Source organism: Crinia signifera, chromosome 1 (genome assembly GCF_055691185.1).
Source record: "Crinia signifera chromosome 1, ASM5569118v1, whole genome shotgun sequence".
NCBI classification, from domain to species: Eukaryota; Metazoa; Chordata; class Amphibia; order Anura; family Myobatrachidae; genus Crinia; species Crinia signifera.
Genome location: NC_139217.1, coordinates 330938650 through 330953109, shown reverse-complemented (window position 1 = coordinate 330953109; position 14460 = coordinate 330938650).

The window sequence follows — 14460 nt, the reverse complement described above, 5'->3', positions numbered from 1 at the left end:
CTCACATTACACCACATAGTAGTGCCACTTGTACACTTTGCAACAGTTAGAGCCCCTCATACCCCTTTCATAACCGGGTTTGTTGCTGGGTTGATGTGCGATGTGAAAGTACAAAAAAGTACAGTGTATAATGGGTGACACGGGTTTAGTGCGAAAGGGTTGGGCACACTGCACCAGGATTAAGTACACCCTAATGCCCATTACACATTGTCATACACTGTAATGGCAATTACACATTGTCACACTGCAGTACCCATTACACTTTATGCAATACACCATAATCACCATAATGCCTATTACACATTGTTTAACACTGTAATAGCCATTACCGCACTGTAATGCCCCACATTGCCACACACCGCAGTGCCCCTTACACATTTCTGCACACCGTATTGCCCATTACACATTATGCCACACTATAAAGTCCATTACATATTATGCCCCTTACAGACTTCCCATATTAGTGCCATATAAAAGGGGAAGAGATACAGTAGCTCACTACAGCCCTGTGTGGTGTGTGCTCAGCTCAGCTTTAAATATGGCGCAGGCTAGTGAGCCAATTAGAGCTTGTGGCCTGTCAGCCAATCGCTAACTGCGGCTGCCGGTCCATGAGCTCTGATAGGCTGGTGGGCAGGAGCCATATTTCAAACGTCCCTCAGCGTTGGTTTAAGCCACTAAGCAGCCAAGGAGCTGAGTGCACACCACACAGACCCTTTGGCGGTGGCCAGTGAGTGCCCATATCTCCACCCCGTCTCCCCCGCATCTCTCTCCCTCCACCCCCTCCACCTCTCCACCCCCATCACCCCTGCATCTCGCACTCCCTCCACCTCTCCTTCCCCATCACCTGTCACCAATGAACCTCTCCATCCCACTGCACCTCTACACCCGTTACCCCTGCACTTCGCCCCTTTGTCACCGCTCCACAGCCCAAATACACCTCCTATCAGCTATCACCATACCCCTATACCCTTACACTACTCCCCCTGGCCACGTCTTCCCACATGCACCCCATATCCCTCTACCCCCAACAAACCCTACTCCTACAAACACTCTATATACCACTACCCCCAACACATCCTGCACTTCAGTTCCTGTCCCCCAATATACACCCCATAATAATCCTCTATCCTGGCCACAGACACATTCCACTGACTGTCCCCAACATACACATGCCATAACCTCCCCATCCCATATGACCATCTGATAGCCACTGACAGTCCCTAACATTCCTGTACACACCCTCCTTGCCCCCTTTCTTCATATGCCACATTACCTCCTTTAACTTTGATGGTCGTGGTCCCTTCTGGTAGCCACATTGTGGGAGCCGGGAAGGAGGAGGTTATCTGCGGCGGGCGGCTGGCAGCTGGCTCTGTTCACCAGCCTGCGCAGGCAAAGCGCAGGCTGCACAATCATAGGCAGGTCAGAAGTCCGCCACAGCCCGCACTGCGACAGCGGCTGTGACGGCTGTAACTGGGCTGGGGGAGCTGGATGGGGTGGGCGCCGCTGAGATGTACAGTAGTAAAAAAAAAAACAGAAACGTTGCCCAGAAGTTCCACTTCTGTGGCTAGGGGTTCCTTAAACAGCGCAGCAGCGATACCCGAATCCGCACTTCCGGGTAGCGCTGGCTGCACTGACAGACACTAGAGGTATGGCAGTACCTCTAGTGTCTGTCTCATCCAAGTCGGCGGCCATTTTTGGAGGGGCCGTCGGCTTACAGAACGCTGTATGCGGCTGGACCCGGAGGCGGCGGCGGTGAGATACATTGCACACAGCCGGCCCAGCCCCAGCCAGCAGATACCGGCCCGGGGGGCATGTGGCACTCTGCCCCCCGGCCCAGCCCGCCCCTGCTTATGACCCCCCAAGTGCTCAGGCCCCATAGCAGTTGCATCCCCTGCACCTTCTATACTTATGTCACCGAGAAATACTCTCTGTATAGTGCTGTGAAATAAGTGTGTGCTATATAATAACTGATAACAATAATAACAACAACAAGAACTGGTAGTAATAATAATATAAATGGACTCAAGTAGCAATTTTGACAGTTCAGCATATTGTGCAAGGCATGTGAGAATCAGGAGATACGATCATCAAAGCAAAGCATAATAATTAATATAATATAATGTAAAGGACACTGGGGCAGATGTATTAAGCCTGGTGAAGAGATAAAACTGGAGATAAAGTGGTAGGAGATAACGCACCAGCCAATGTCATATTTCAAACACAGCTGATTGGCTGGAGCATTATCTCTTCCATGTTATCTCCACTTTATCTCCAGTTTATCTCTTCTCCAGGCTTAATACATCTGCCCCAATGAGTCAGAAGTCTTCCCAGCAGGTAATTCCTGTGGCTCAGTCTGTGTACTGAAGGCGAGTGGTCAAAGTGGCAATTCATGTGACAGATGACCAACCTCTGTTTACTAATTCATATCAACCAAATTTTTGTGAACCTTACTTGGAACTCAAAAAGGTCTCTGAATTTGTCCCAGAGAACTGTTTATTATACTCCCCTCACACACACACGTACATCTACAAGCTACTCTTAAGGCCCCCATACACTATGCGATTTTCGGCCGATTTCACCCGATTTCGGCCCTTTGGACCGATAAATCGGGTGATATCGGGCGAAAATCGCATGTGTTTGACATCTGATCTGATCTGATGCGCGGTCCCGTGCGCATCAGATCGGATCATGGCGTCGGACCTGCAGAACATAAGATGTATCGGAATCAGACCCATCATGGGCACATCGTGGGTGCTTTTGCACCCATGATGTATCAGATCCGATACATCTATATGTTTGCACCCTCCTCCCACCCCCCGCAGCACGTGTACATTACCGGAAACGGCCGCCGGAGAGAAGCAGCCGCAGCGTCCTGTCAGGCTGTCACAATGTCACAGCCTCTCTTTCCCTGAGCGGGTTTTCTATACACTGGTCTTCTGCCACTGATCGGTAAAAGAAGTGCTCCGTCGGCTCTGGGCTGAGCTCCGGCAGTGTACGGCAGCTGATTGCCTGCGCGGCTCTCTGTAGACTCCAGTGTTATAAGAATTTAACACACAGGAGTCCACAGAGAGCCGCGCAGACACCGTACGCTGCTGGAGCGCAGCACAGAGGTGACGGAGCACTTCTTTAGTTCTTTTTATTCAAATACAGTAAGATACCCCAGGATGTTTGCTATGCAGTTATGTGCTTTGCACTTTTCCCTCCCTTCCTCTTGCATTGCGCATGGAACTTGGTGCACAGATGCGCACTTGACATATGTAACAGGTGCTATCACTGCTATGGATGGCTTGTATTGTTAAGAGTGGGTAAGGTAAGCGTCTTTCATAGCCAGCATTTTTAAATGTACAATGTCATTGTATATAATACTGTAATCTGGCTCAGCATACAGTATGTGGTGGCACTGCAGAGAAGTGGAGGAGGTGGTGAGCAACAGTGTGGCATCTTGGGAGCATAAAGCATAGTAATGAAAATTGGGAAGAGGTTCCCAGGCAAGTGACTGTCTACACTGAATGCATGGCATGGTTCGGTACTTGTGTATTATCAAGGTGCCCACTACGCCATTTGCGTAGAGGGCTATTTACGGTAGTCAAATCGCATCGCATGCCATATTGTATGGCATGCGATACGATTTTCCTATATAATGTATTCACTGCTCTGTGTCAGTGAATCCATTAAAAAGATAGGGTGCGATAAAGAATCGCATCGCATGCCATTATTTTATGGCATGCGATGCGATGGTGTGCAATAAAAAATCGTATTGCATGGCATTATTGTATGGCATGCGATGCGATGAGATATAGGTTCTGATGGAACCTAATAATGCCAGTTACTGGCCGATAGCATTAAATGACATATCATGTCATTTATTTTGGCCCCCCACCCCACCACTATCCACGTCATCCCGAAAGTGTGGTGAGCGCAGCAGTACGCGTCCCATTGACCTTTTCATACCGAGCGAGCCACCGAGACTGAAGCGAGCCCCACGAGGTGACGCATAATACATGTAACATAATACGCGTGCGCTCGCCACACTATATAAAATCAACTCCACACCAACGTGGATAGTGGGGGTATGAAAAGGTCGGACGGACGCGTACAGCTGCGCTCGCCACGCTTCGGGATCACGTCGATACTGGGGGGGCCTTAAAAATGACATTATATGTAATTTAATGGTATAGTACATTAAATGCCATTATAAGCGTCAAAATCGCATCGCATGCCAAACCAAAACGGCATGCGATGCGATTTTACTACGTTTGCGTACGTAGTAAAATCGTGCGCCGTCATAATACACAAGTACCCATGGTTCCTCTCATGGCATATAGTATGCTATGAAATTCTGCAACTGGGATGCCCCGCCATACCATACTTAGGCCCTTATTCTGATCTGTGCGGAAATTCCCGCATTCTTACGGAGCGGTCAGCACGCAACGGTGTTTTGCCGCATGCGGCCATCGTCCGTAGAAACGCCCACGTGTCCTCCGCATTCGGACGGACTCACTCTTTAAGAACAGGGCGTGTTTACGGACGACATACAAACCATGCGTGTGCGGGAGAAACACTCCGATTCGGCACGGTATTACAGAGTATTACAGAGTATGCTCGGGAATACCGCATCCGAACGGGAGCCAAGCGGTGCTACCGCACGTAAGCGGAGTATTTACGCCAAACAACCCACTATGAAGTATCTTCTGCAATACATCACATGACCCACTTATTCAATTACCTATCCTCATAAAAAACTGCTTATTTGGAATTGGAATCAATTAGATTCCAATATATCCTTACAAGCATGCCTAACACATGCATTGCACACATTAACCCTTACAGCAATGTAAGTGCAATGGTTTTTATTACACCCTGTGTAAAAGATTATAAACAATCTACACATATACTGTTTCAAGTGCAAATAAAACCAACAACTGTGACAAGTACAGCATATGTGGGGGACTAGTAAGGTTTCCTTGAAGCAGCAATGGTTTCAATTAAAGCACTGACAAGCGGCCTTTTAGTGAGTAATGAGTAAAGGAGTAGATTCTATTGGGTTCAGGTGTTAATGGTTGTAGTCATTAGGCGTACGTTCGCCTAGCGCATGAACGAGTGGTGTCCGCAAAGCAATAGTACACTTGTGGACACCGCACATTTCTGCCCTTTTTGATCGCGTGCATTCGGAGTGGTTTCCGAATGTACGCCCCCCAACATAAGTGTACTCCCCCGTGTCCGCCCATGTTTCCGCCCCGTTTTGCCCACTTTGAAACTACGCCCATGTGTCATTCCGCATGACGCCCATAATACGCCCCTATTTCCCGAATGATAGCGGTGAACAGTTCTGGACGGGATCTGGCCGAACTGGTACCGAGTCAATGCGTGGCACATGCGCGTTGCGTTCTCCACGCATGCGCAGACGCCGTAAAGACGCGATCCGAAAGTATGCGGTAAAGTCCGCGTCAATCAGAATAAGGGCCTATGTCTGGGAGTCTTGAATCACACGCTATAAGCAAAGATATAAGAAAACACATCTGGAACGATTACACTGGTTAATTTAACCACTATTATATTTATATTGAGATATATATATATATATATATATATATATATATATATGTTTGAAAGGGACAAAGGCACTCAGAGGCTTGAAGACGGTGAAAATTGGATGTATAAGATAGCACATCAAGTGTCAAATTGTATGTAGGCCCCCTGGGAAGCTGCTGGGGAAGTTCAAGGGAAATCAGATGCAATTTACAGGTCAGATAAATCTTACTAGTGTATGGGGGCCTTTAAGGTCCACATTCACTTAGCCGAGGTATTGCACGCAGGCTCTCATGCTATACCTCAGCAACTCCCTGGCGGCTCAGTGGCACCTAGGTTTGCATACAATACATCATATGCAGTCCTTTTGCATAGGATGTATAGCACAATGTATCCTTATGGCTGCCATGGCGATCTCTGGAGCCAATTTGATACGCAAGGGACTGCAATCAGTTCGGAAGCAATTTATATACATTATGACACTTTTACATGATTTGCGGACGGATGGGTCTAAATTGTATGAAAAAGGGCCATATTGTACTAGTGTATTGGGCCTTTAGATGCTCAAGCCGGGATAGTCAATGCTCTTATTTGATTCTACTGAGGAAAATCTTATGATGTGGCAACACGTGTTCAGGCTATAGTCTATAAAATCACTTTCATGACCAAGTGCTCTTACCTGTTTTGGATAATTCATGTCTGATTCTATTTTTATTGTCCCAGTTTGTTTTGATTGTTTGCTATTGGCCTGACCTCAACTTGGTCCCCATTTAAAAATCCATACTGACTGTCCTTGAGCTGGGTTGTATTAAAGCCCAAGGTGGTAAATGAGCAGTGACCATCTCTGAGCGGGAAACGGTCATCTGTCAGACCAGACTTAGGTCGACAGTCATTAGGTTGACCCCGGAAGGTCGACTGTCCCCAAGGTCGACAGGGTTAAAGGTCGACATGGCTCAAGGTCGACATGACTTAAGGTCGACATGGGCCAAGGTCGACAGTCATTAGGTCGACATGAGTTTTTATACTGTTTTTTGAGCTGACATGTGCCGACAGGCGGTATTTCATGCCCTACCATCCACTAGGGCGTGGTGGGAGAATAAAATAGTGTGCCGAGCGCAGCGAGGCACCGTGCCCGAAGCATTGCGAGCGAAGCTAGCGATACGAGGGGCTGCGGTTCAACTCCAACTGTGTCCATGTCGACTGTGTTGACATTCGGGTAAAAAATCAGTGAAAAACTCATGTCGACCTAATGACTGTCGACCTAAAACCATGTCGACCTTGGCCCATATCGACCTAAAGTCATGTCGACCTTGAGCCATGTCGACCTTTAACCCTGTCGACCTTGGGGACAGTCGACCTTCCGGGGTCGACCTAATGACTGTAGACCTAATGCTGGGTACACACCAAAACGATTTTGGCACAATCCCATCAATCTGGATCCAATTCAGACTGATTGGATGCAGATTGGATGCAGATTTGGTCAAAATCGTTTGGTTGGATCTGAATTGGATCCGAATCCGATCCTACCTGCTGCAGGTAGGATCTGTAAAAGATCCATTCATCTGAATACAGAGGGGATCAGATCGTATGTAAATCTTATGCAAATCGTATGATCCGATTTGCATACAATTTGCATCCCCCCCCCCCATGAAACAGCAGGTGAAATTGTGACTAGTAATACCTTCTTTCTCCCATTTTAATCACAAAAAAACATAACATTCTATAACCTTTCCATTTAAAATCCTATGGTTGGGGGTTGGGAAATTTTTCAAAAAAGTGTATATATATAGGCATTCAGATTCGATTCAGTTCAATTGTATCATTGAGTCCTTTTGGCACCAAGGTGCATAGGCGGAATATCCAGTAGGCTTCTCGGCTACACAGTTTGTTAAATCTATCCCCACCTCTTTCTGTATTTTTAATATGTTCTATAGCCTTAATTTCTACGTTGTTCAATGATGTTCCTTGGCAGCCTAATATATGCTTGGATAGAGGGTGGTTTTTAACACCTCCCAGGATATTCCGCCTATGCTCTAGGTACCTCACGTTGAGACAGCGTATGGTATCAGACTGATTGGATGCAGATTGGATGCAGATTTGGTCAAAATCGTTTGGTTGGATCTGAATTGGATCCTAATCCGATCCTACCTGCTGCAGGTAGGATCTGTAAAAGATCCATTCATCTGAATACAGAGGGGATCAGATCGTATGCAAATCGTATGTAAATCGTATGCAAATCGTATGCAAATCGTATGCAAATCGCATGCAAATCGTACAGTCCGATTTGCATACGATTTGCATCCAATCCAAATCGTTTTGGTGTGTACCCAGCATAACTCTGTTCTGACAGATGTACAGCTTCCCTCTGAGCAGCAGAGCAGACCACATCTTACCTTGTGTCATCAAGCAGGTTACACCCCTCTGCAGTGCCATTTTTCCAATGATATTCCCGGAAGACAATAAATGTGTACAAAAAAAGCAAAAGTTCTGGCACCGTGACACAGAGGCTTTCACTGCACTGCACCATCACTCAGAAGATGTCACAGTAAAAATAGCATTACATAGAAGAGGGACATGCTTGCTGGCACCAGGTAGGCAGCATTTGGGAGCAGGTTTGCATTTTGGAACCCAGGGCTATATTAACACATAGGCACACTTGTCAGTTACACAGGGTGCCCTGGCTAGGGTTGGTAGTGGTCACATAATCAGAGCAGCCATGCAGCATTTTGTACTTGTCTCCCAGCCTGCACTCAGACAGTGAATGGTTATCAGAATGCTATTGGTAGATGGCTGTAGCTATCCACCAATCAGAGTTCTGCCATTCATTGTGTGTAAGCATGTAGACAGCCAGGGTAGGACTGTAAATTGGTTTCCATGAATGGATGTGTAATGGCCCCATTGCATTGCTTTGCCCAGGGCCTACAATGCTGGTAAATAGCCCTGGAGGAACTTCCCTGGGATGGGGGGTCCATATGCAATGGACTCATTGTAAAAATATCTATGTATTTGAGGTGTTCTAAAAAATGGAAATTGCTCAATTTAGAGTTAAAAACATGTGCATGAAAGGGATGGGTTATATATACAAGAAAACACACAAAAAGATTCTGCAAGCACGATGCAGTAACAAATGTATGATTTTATTTATTTATAAAATGCAGAAGTCTTGGTCTTGGTTACTCACATTTGCAAATATACACTAAGCCACGTGCCATTTCAATGCAGAGTGAGATAGTGACCGGAATATAACATAACTATATATATATATATTAGCAAATGTGGACAACTAAGTTCTGTATTTTATCTATAAATAGAAATGAAAGATTCTTTCTGCTAGATTATGGCAGTGTGCTGAGGTGGAAGCAAGGCCATACACCAGGGGTGTCCAGATATGGTAATGTGAAAATGTGTGGGGGCCGACCATTCAGCCTGACATTCTTTGAACCATTAATCACATCTGAATATTCCCCCACTCTGCCCCCATTCACTGTATGTCCCCCTGCGTGCCCCCATTCACTGTATTTCCCCCAGCCTGCCCCCATTCACTGTATGTCCCCCACTCTGCCCCATTTACGGTATGCCCCCACTCTGCCCCATTCACTGTATGTTCCCCACTCTGCCCCATTCACTGTATGCCCCCACTCTGCCCCATTCACTGTATGCCCCCACTCTGCCCCATTCACTGTATGCCCCCCACTCTGCCCCCATTCACTGTATGTCCCCCACTCTGCCCCCATTCACTATATGTCCCCCAGCATGCCCCTACTTCACTGTATATTCCCCTGCCTGACTCCCTTTCTCTGTATTTCCCCCAGCCTGCCCCCATTAACTGTATGTCCCCCAGCGTGCCCCCATTCACTGTATGTCCCCCAGCATGCCCCCATTCACTGTATGTCCCCCAGCGTGCCCCTCCTTCACTGTATGTCCCCCACTGTGCCCCTCCTTCACTGTATGTCCCTCAGCCTGCCCCCATTCACTGTATATCCCCCAGCCTGCCCCCATTTACTGTATGTCCCCCCACTCTGCCCCTTTACTGTATATTCCCCTGCACTGCCCCTCCATCGCTGTATGTACCCCATTCACTGTATGCCCCCCACTCTGCCCCCATTCACTATGTCTCCCAGCCTGCCCACCATTCTCTGAATGTACCACATACTGCCTCCCTTCACTGTATATTCCCCTGCAGGAGACAGATGCTTGGGCTCCCGCCGCCGTCCTTCTCCGCTCCGCATGTTATGGGAGAAAGCTTCCCCTTTGCTGCTCCCCCCTCCCCGCACACTGATGTCACTGTGATCGCGGTGGAGGGTGATATATAATTGCAGCAGCAGGAGTTGGACACATACTCATCTGAAAGACGGCAAACACGTCTCACAGTGGCAGCTGGCACCCCTTCACCAATGCAGACAGCAAGCCAGCAATGTAAAGGCGTGCTCGCCAAGGTCCCACCACTAGAGTCCTGTGCTGTGCGTCCCACCTCAGCCTCCAGCCACCCGCTTCTGGCTGAAGGTGCGGGTCGCTTGAAGTGACATCACGGGCCACAATTGGCCCCCGGGCCGGACTTTGGACATGCCTGCCATACACACTAGAAGATTTTCATTTCAAAATACTTTGCCAAAATCTCTGATAGATATATCTTTCATCAAAGTAGTGCCTACACCATGGGTCTTCAAACTGTGGCCCTCCAGATGTTGTGAAACCACATGTCCCAGCATGCATTGCCACATTTTTTCCTATAACAGGTTGCCAAAACTGTCAGGGCATGCTGGGACATGTAGTTCCACAACATCTGGAGGGCCACAGTTTGAAGACCCATGGCCTACACAGTGAACTATTTACCTTAAGAGATTTTAAGGAGGCGACTTTACTGAAAATCTTTCATTATAAGGCTATTTACATAATGGGCAGGGTTTGAATTCCAAGGGTGGGAGCCATTTTATTCAGTGCATTCCTGTTCTTGGTGCCTGATTCAGAGCTGATGGCTGGGCTGCATATATTTAGAGCCCAGCAATCAGGTAAACTCCACCCCATGCCGCCCTGACCAGGCAAAATCCCACCCATGTACACGGCAAACATTTCATTTGCAACCGTGCATGTAAGGAGAAATCTATTCACTTGCGCCAGTAATGTATACGTTACGCCATAACAAAATATCATCATAAAAAAATCATTGGGGGGGGGGGGCAGTGGCGGCGGTTGTCACGTGTATGGGCCTTAAGGTGATAGGTGTTTAGTGTTATATGTATAGGGGGGGGTGATGGCAGGTGTTTAGTGTTACACTATATGGACACAAGTATTTGGCCACATCTGTTAATTATTGAATTGAGATGTTTCAATCACACCCATGTATAAACTCCAGCACCTAGCCATGCAGTCTCCCTGTGCAAACATTTGTGATACATAATGGGTCATTCTAAAATGGTCAAATGTAAGTGATATTATTAGAAAGTGGAAGTGTTTAGAAACAACAGCACCTGAGCCACCAATTTGTTTAATAAAAAAGCATCGCCAACGACTGCTAAGGCACATAGGGCCAGATGTATCAAGAGTATAACCCCCCCCCCCCAGCCAATCATCTCCTAACTGTCATATTACAGACTGGGTCTGAAAAGTGTCCGTTATGAGCTGATTGGCTTGTTGTTTATCACTTTTTTAAGCTTGATACATCTGGCCCATAGTACGCGAAAGTTGACCAAACTCTTTGAGCCCTGTTGGAGAAAGAGCGTTATAGAAATACAATTATTATGAATTATTATTATTCCATAGCTGAAGAGTTCCAAAATTCTACTGGCATTATAGTAAGCACAAAAACTGTGCGACGGGCAGTGGTGGGATTCAAATAAATTAACAACAGGTTCTATGTCCTAATGCCCATTGCACATAAAGCCACATGCCATAATGCCAATAACACATAAGGCCACACACCGTAATCCCCATTACACGTTGTGCTACACACCGTGATGCCAGTAACACATTATGCCGCACAGAGCTGGATTAACAATGGGCCTGATGGAGCTACAGCTCCAGGCCCACTCTCTAAATAGGCCCATTTTGTAGCTGAGGGTCAGGGCTTTCCAACGAGCCCAGCCCCGCGTCTCTAGCCCCCCGGGAACCGGAGATACTGCCAGGCAAAGCTGGAACGTTTTGCCCATAGGATAACATGAGACCCACAAATTCCGACTCCCACCTGGTTCCAACGGCATCACAGAAGCTCAAGGTTGATCTCAGTCTAACCCAAATTGCTGGGCCTTCAATCTGATACCAGGCTGGTCCATATGGGTTCATTGGTTCTATAGATATTTTGTGTAAACCGATTTTTTTTTTTTTCATTTTTGAAATGTAATTTCATGGTTGTTCATGTTGTTTGAGGATAGATTTCTCTGGAACCAAATGGCCCAGTTTCACAGGACCAAATTCATTTGAAAATAATTCGAATCCCTCGTGTAAATGGGTCAGTTGGTTCCGAAGATATAGCTGGTTGTTTAAAGGGGGAGGGTAGTTTTCTCTCCTCATGCCAGAAAATGCAGGAACTAGGCTGGTATAAAAGGGGCCAATCCGGGAATGTCCCTGCATGATCCTGGGTCAATATTCCTGGGTAAATCCCTGCATTTTCTGGTGTGAAAGGGGTACTATATCAAATAGCTGGGACCTACATTGCTCTGAATACAGCCGGGCAGCCCCCTGATCTCTGTCCGGCTGTCAATGGCTGTCATTTCTGCCTGGTGGCGGCTGTCCCTCAGTTACCACAAGCATGTATTCCCCCTTGGCATGTAATGTCACATGGCAATGAGCATGGATACTCTGGCAATGAGCATGGAACCCCTGGCAATGAGCATATAGGTAAGCAGCACTTATGTAGCATAATTTTTAATAGGCATTATGGTGTTTGGCTTAATACGTAATGGACAGTATGGTGTGTGGCTTAACATGTAATGGATATTATGGTGTAATTTTTAATGCACACCTTTGGCGCGCAATGCCCGTTCATGAATCATATTGTGCATTATTGCTCAATATGTTTGGTATAGTGTGTATTTTGGCTCAATCCATGTGGCAGAATGTGAATTTTTGCCTTAATCTGTGTGGCATAACGTGAATTTTGACTCAATCCGTGAACCATAGTGTGAATTTTGGCTCAGTCAGTGTGAATTTTTTTCTCATTCCATGTGGCATAATGTGTAAGAGTATAAAGGGGTGTGTACAGTATAAAGGGGTTACTATTGTGTTGCATGATTTGTCTAAGGGATATATGGGGTCCGGTATGATATGCTCCCGACCGCCGCAATGCCGACAAGGGGGGCTGTGGATCGCTCCCCCTTTTGGGTTTGCTGCACTCGCCAAGCAGAGGGCACGGTGCCTTGCTACGCTCGGCACACTATTTTATTCTGACTGGAGTGCCGTCTCACCCCGCAAGTATCTTAGGACATCGGCATCCTGCGGGTGCACCTTTGGATATCTCCCTGCATTTTTCCTATGTCAGCCCCCTGCTTTTTCCAGGCATATATAATTAGTTGAAAGTATTTACAAAAATAGAGACACACCCATGAGCAGACCACCCAACCAACACTGGTCACGCCCCCCACATTATTAGGTGCTGGCCACAACCCCTATTATTGTGCATAATAGGCCCTTGATCATTTTCAGCTCCAGGCCCATTTAGACCTTAATCTGGCTCTGATGCCGCACATCATGATGCCCATTACATATTTGAAACATAAATATTTTTTTAGGAGAAAAGGAGCGCATTTGTCATAAAAATCAAAACATTTATTAATACAGTAAAAAATATATATAAAAATGTAAATTTCTGAATAGAAATAAAAATAATGATTATCACAATGACATATGTGGGACACTTCTGCAAATTCGTATATCAATAATTTCAACAGAGTTTTTAACCAAAAATTGCAGCACTGTCCATAGATACACACATGGGGGATTTAGACTTTCCAATTTCTGTATAAGTGGGCTCAGATTTTATAGAGCGAGAATAATGTAAAGTTTCAGTATAACAAAAAGCCGGCAATGCCAGATAGTTGATGTTGGTGTCGGTACTCCAAAGCAAGGAGAATTGGTGTTAATGTCAACACTCTCAATCAACAGAGGTTGTGTCGACACCGATAAGACTGTACTTAGGTCAAACAGTTACTGGAGTGGAATAAGAGCTCACCAGTTGTTGAGACACTGTCTCCGGGGCTATTAGGAGACCGCACTGCGGCGGTTTTTCAGGCTCCTGCCCTGCTTCTCTTCCTCTTCTGAGGAAACTGGTTTATACCAGAGAAACGCGTCAAGACCCTGTTGATCCAAAATAAGGAGCCACCACTGGCGCTCCTTATTGGCTGCCGGACTGCGAGCTCCTATTGGCTCGCGGTCCAGCAGTAGCCTTCAAAATAGCCGTTGACCTGCTTTTTGCATACAGCCAGGCAGCACACAGCTCTCTGCCTGGCTGTCACAGCTGTTTAAAGTACCTTGTGAGCGTCCGCAGCAGTCCTTAGCAAACGATTCTACAGAACCGATTGTATATTAGGTATCGGTTCTGCAGAACCGGCTGAATCCCACCTCTGGCAGTGGGAGCTAAATGGAATGGGTTTCCATGTCCAAGCAGCTGCATGCAAGCCTAAAATCACCAATCCAACGCCAAGCATAAGATAAAGTGGTGTAAAGCACATCCATACAGGACTGTGGAGCAGTGCAAACAGGTTCTGGGGAGTGATGAATCATGCTTCTTTGTTTGACAGTAACACTGTCACAATCCAGTGTCTAAGAATAACTTACGTTTCATCCAAGTGTTTCTCTAGGCTTGCTCAGAGACTCTCTCCTGCAGTCACACTGCGGGCGTCCTGGTGTCCGGCCATTGCCGGCTTTGTGTGACTGGCATTCTGCATCGTCATCCCGGCATTTATCGCTGATGTGGCCTGCGGCCTCTCTGATAGCACT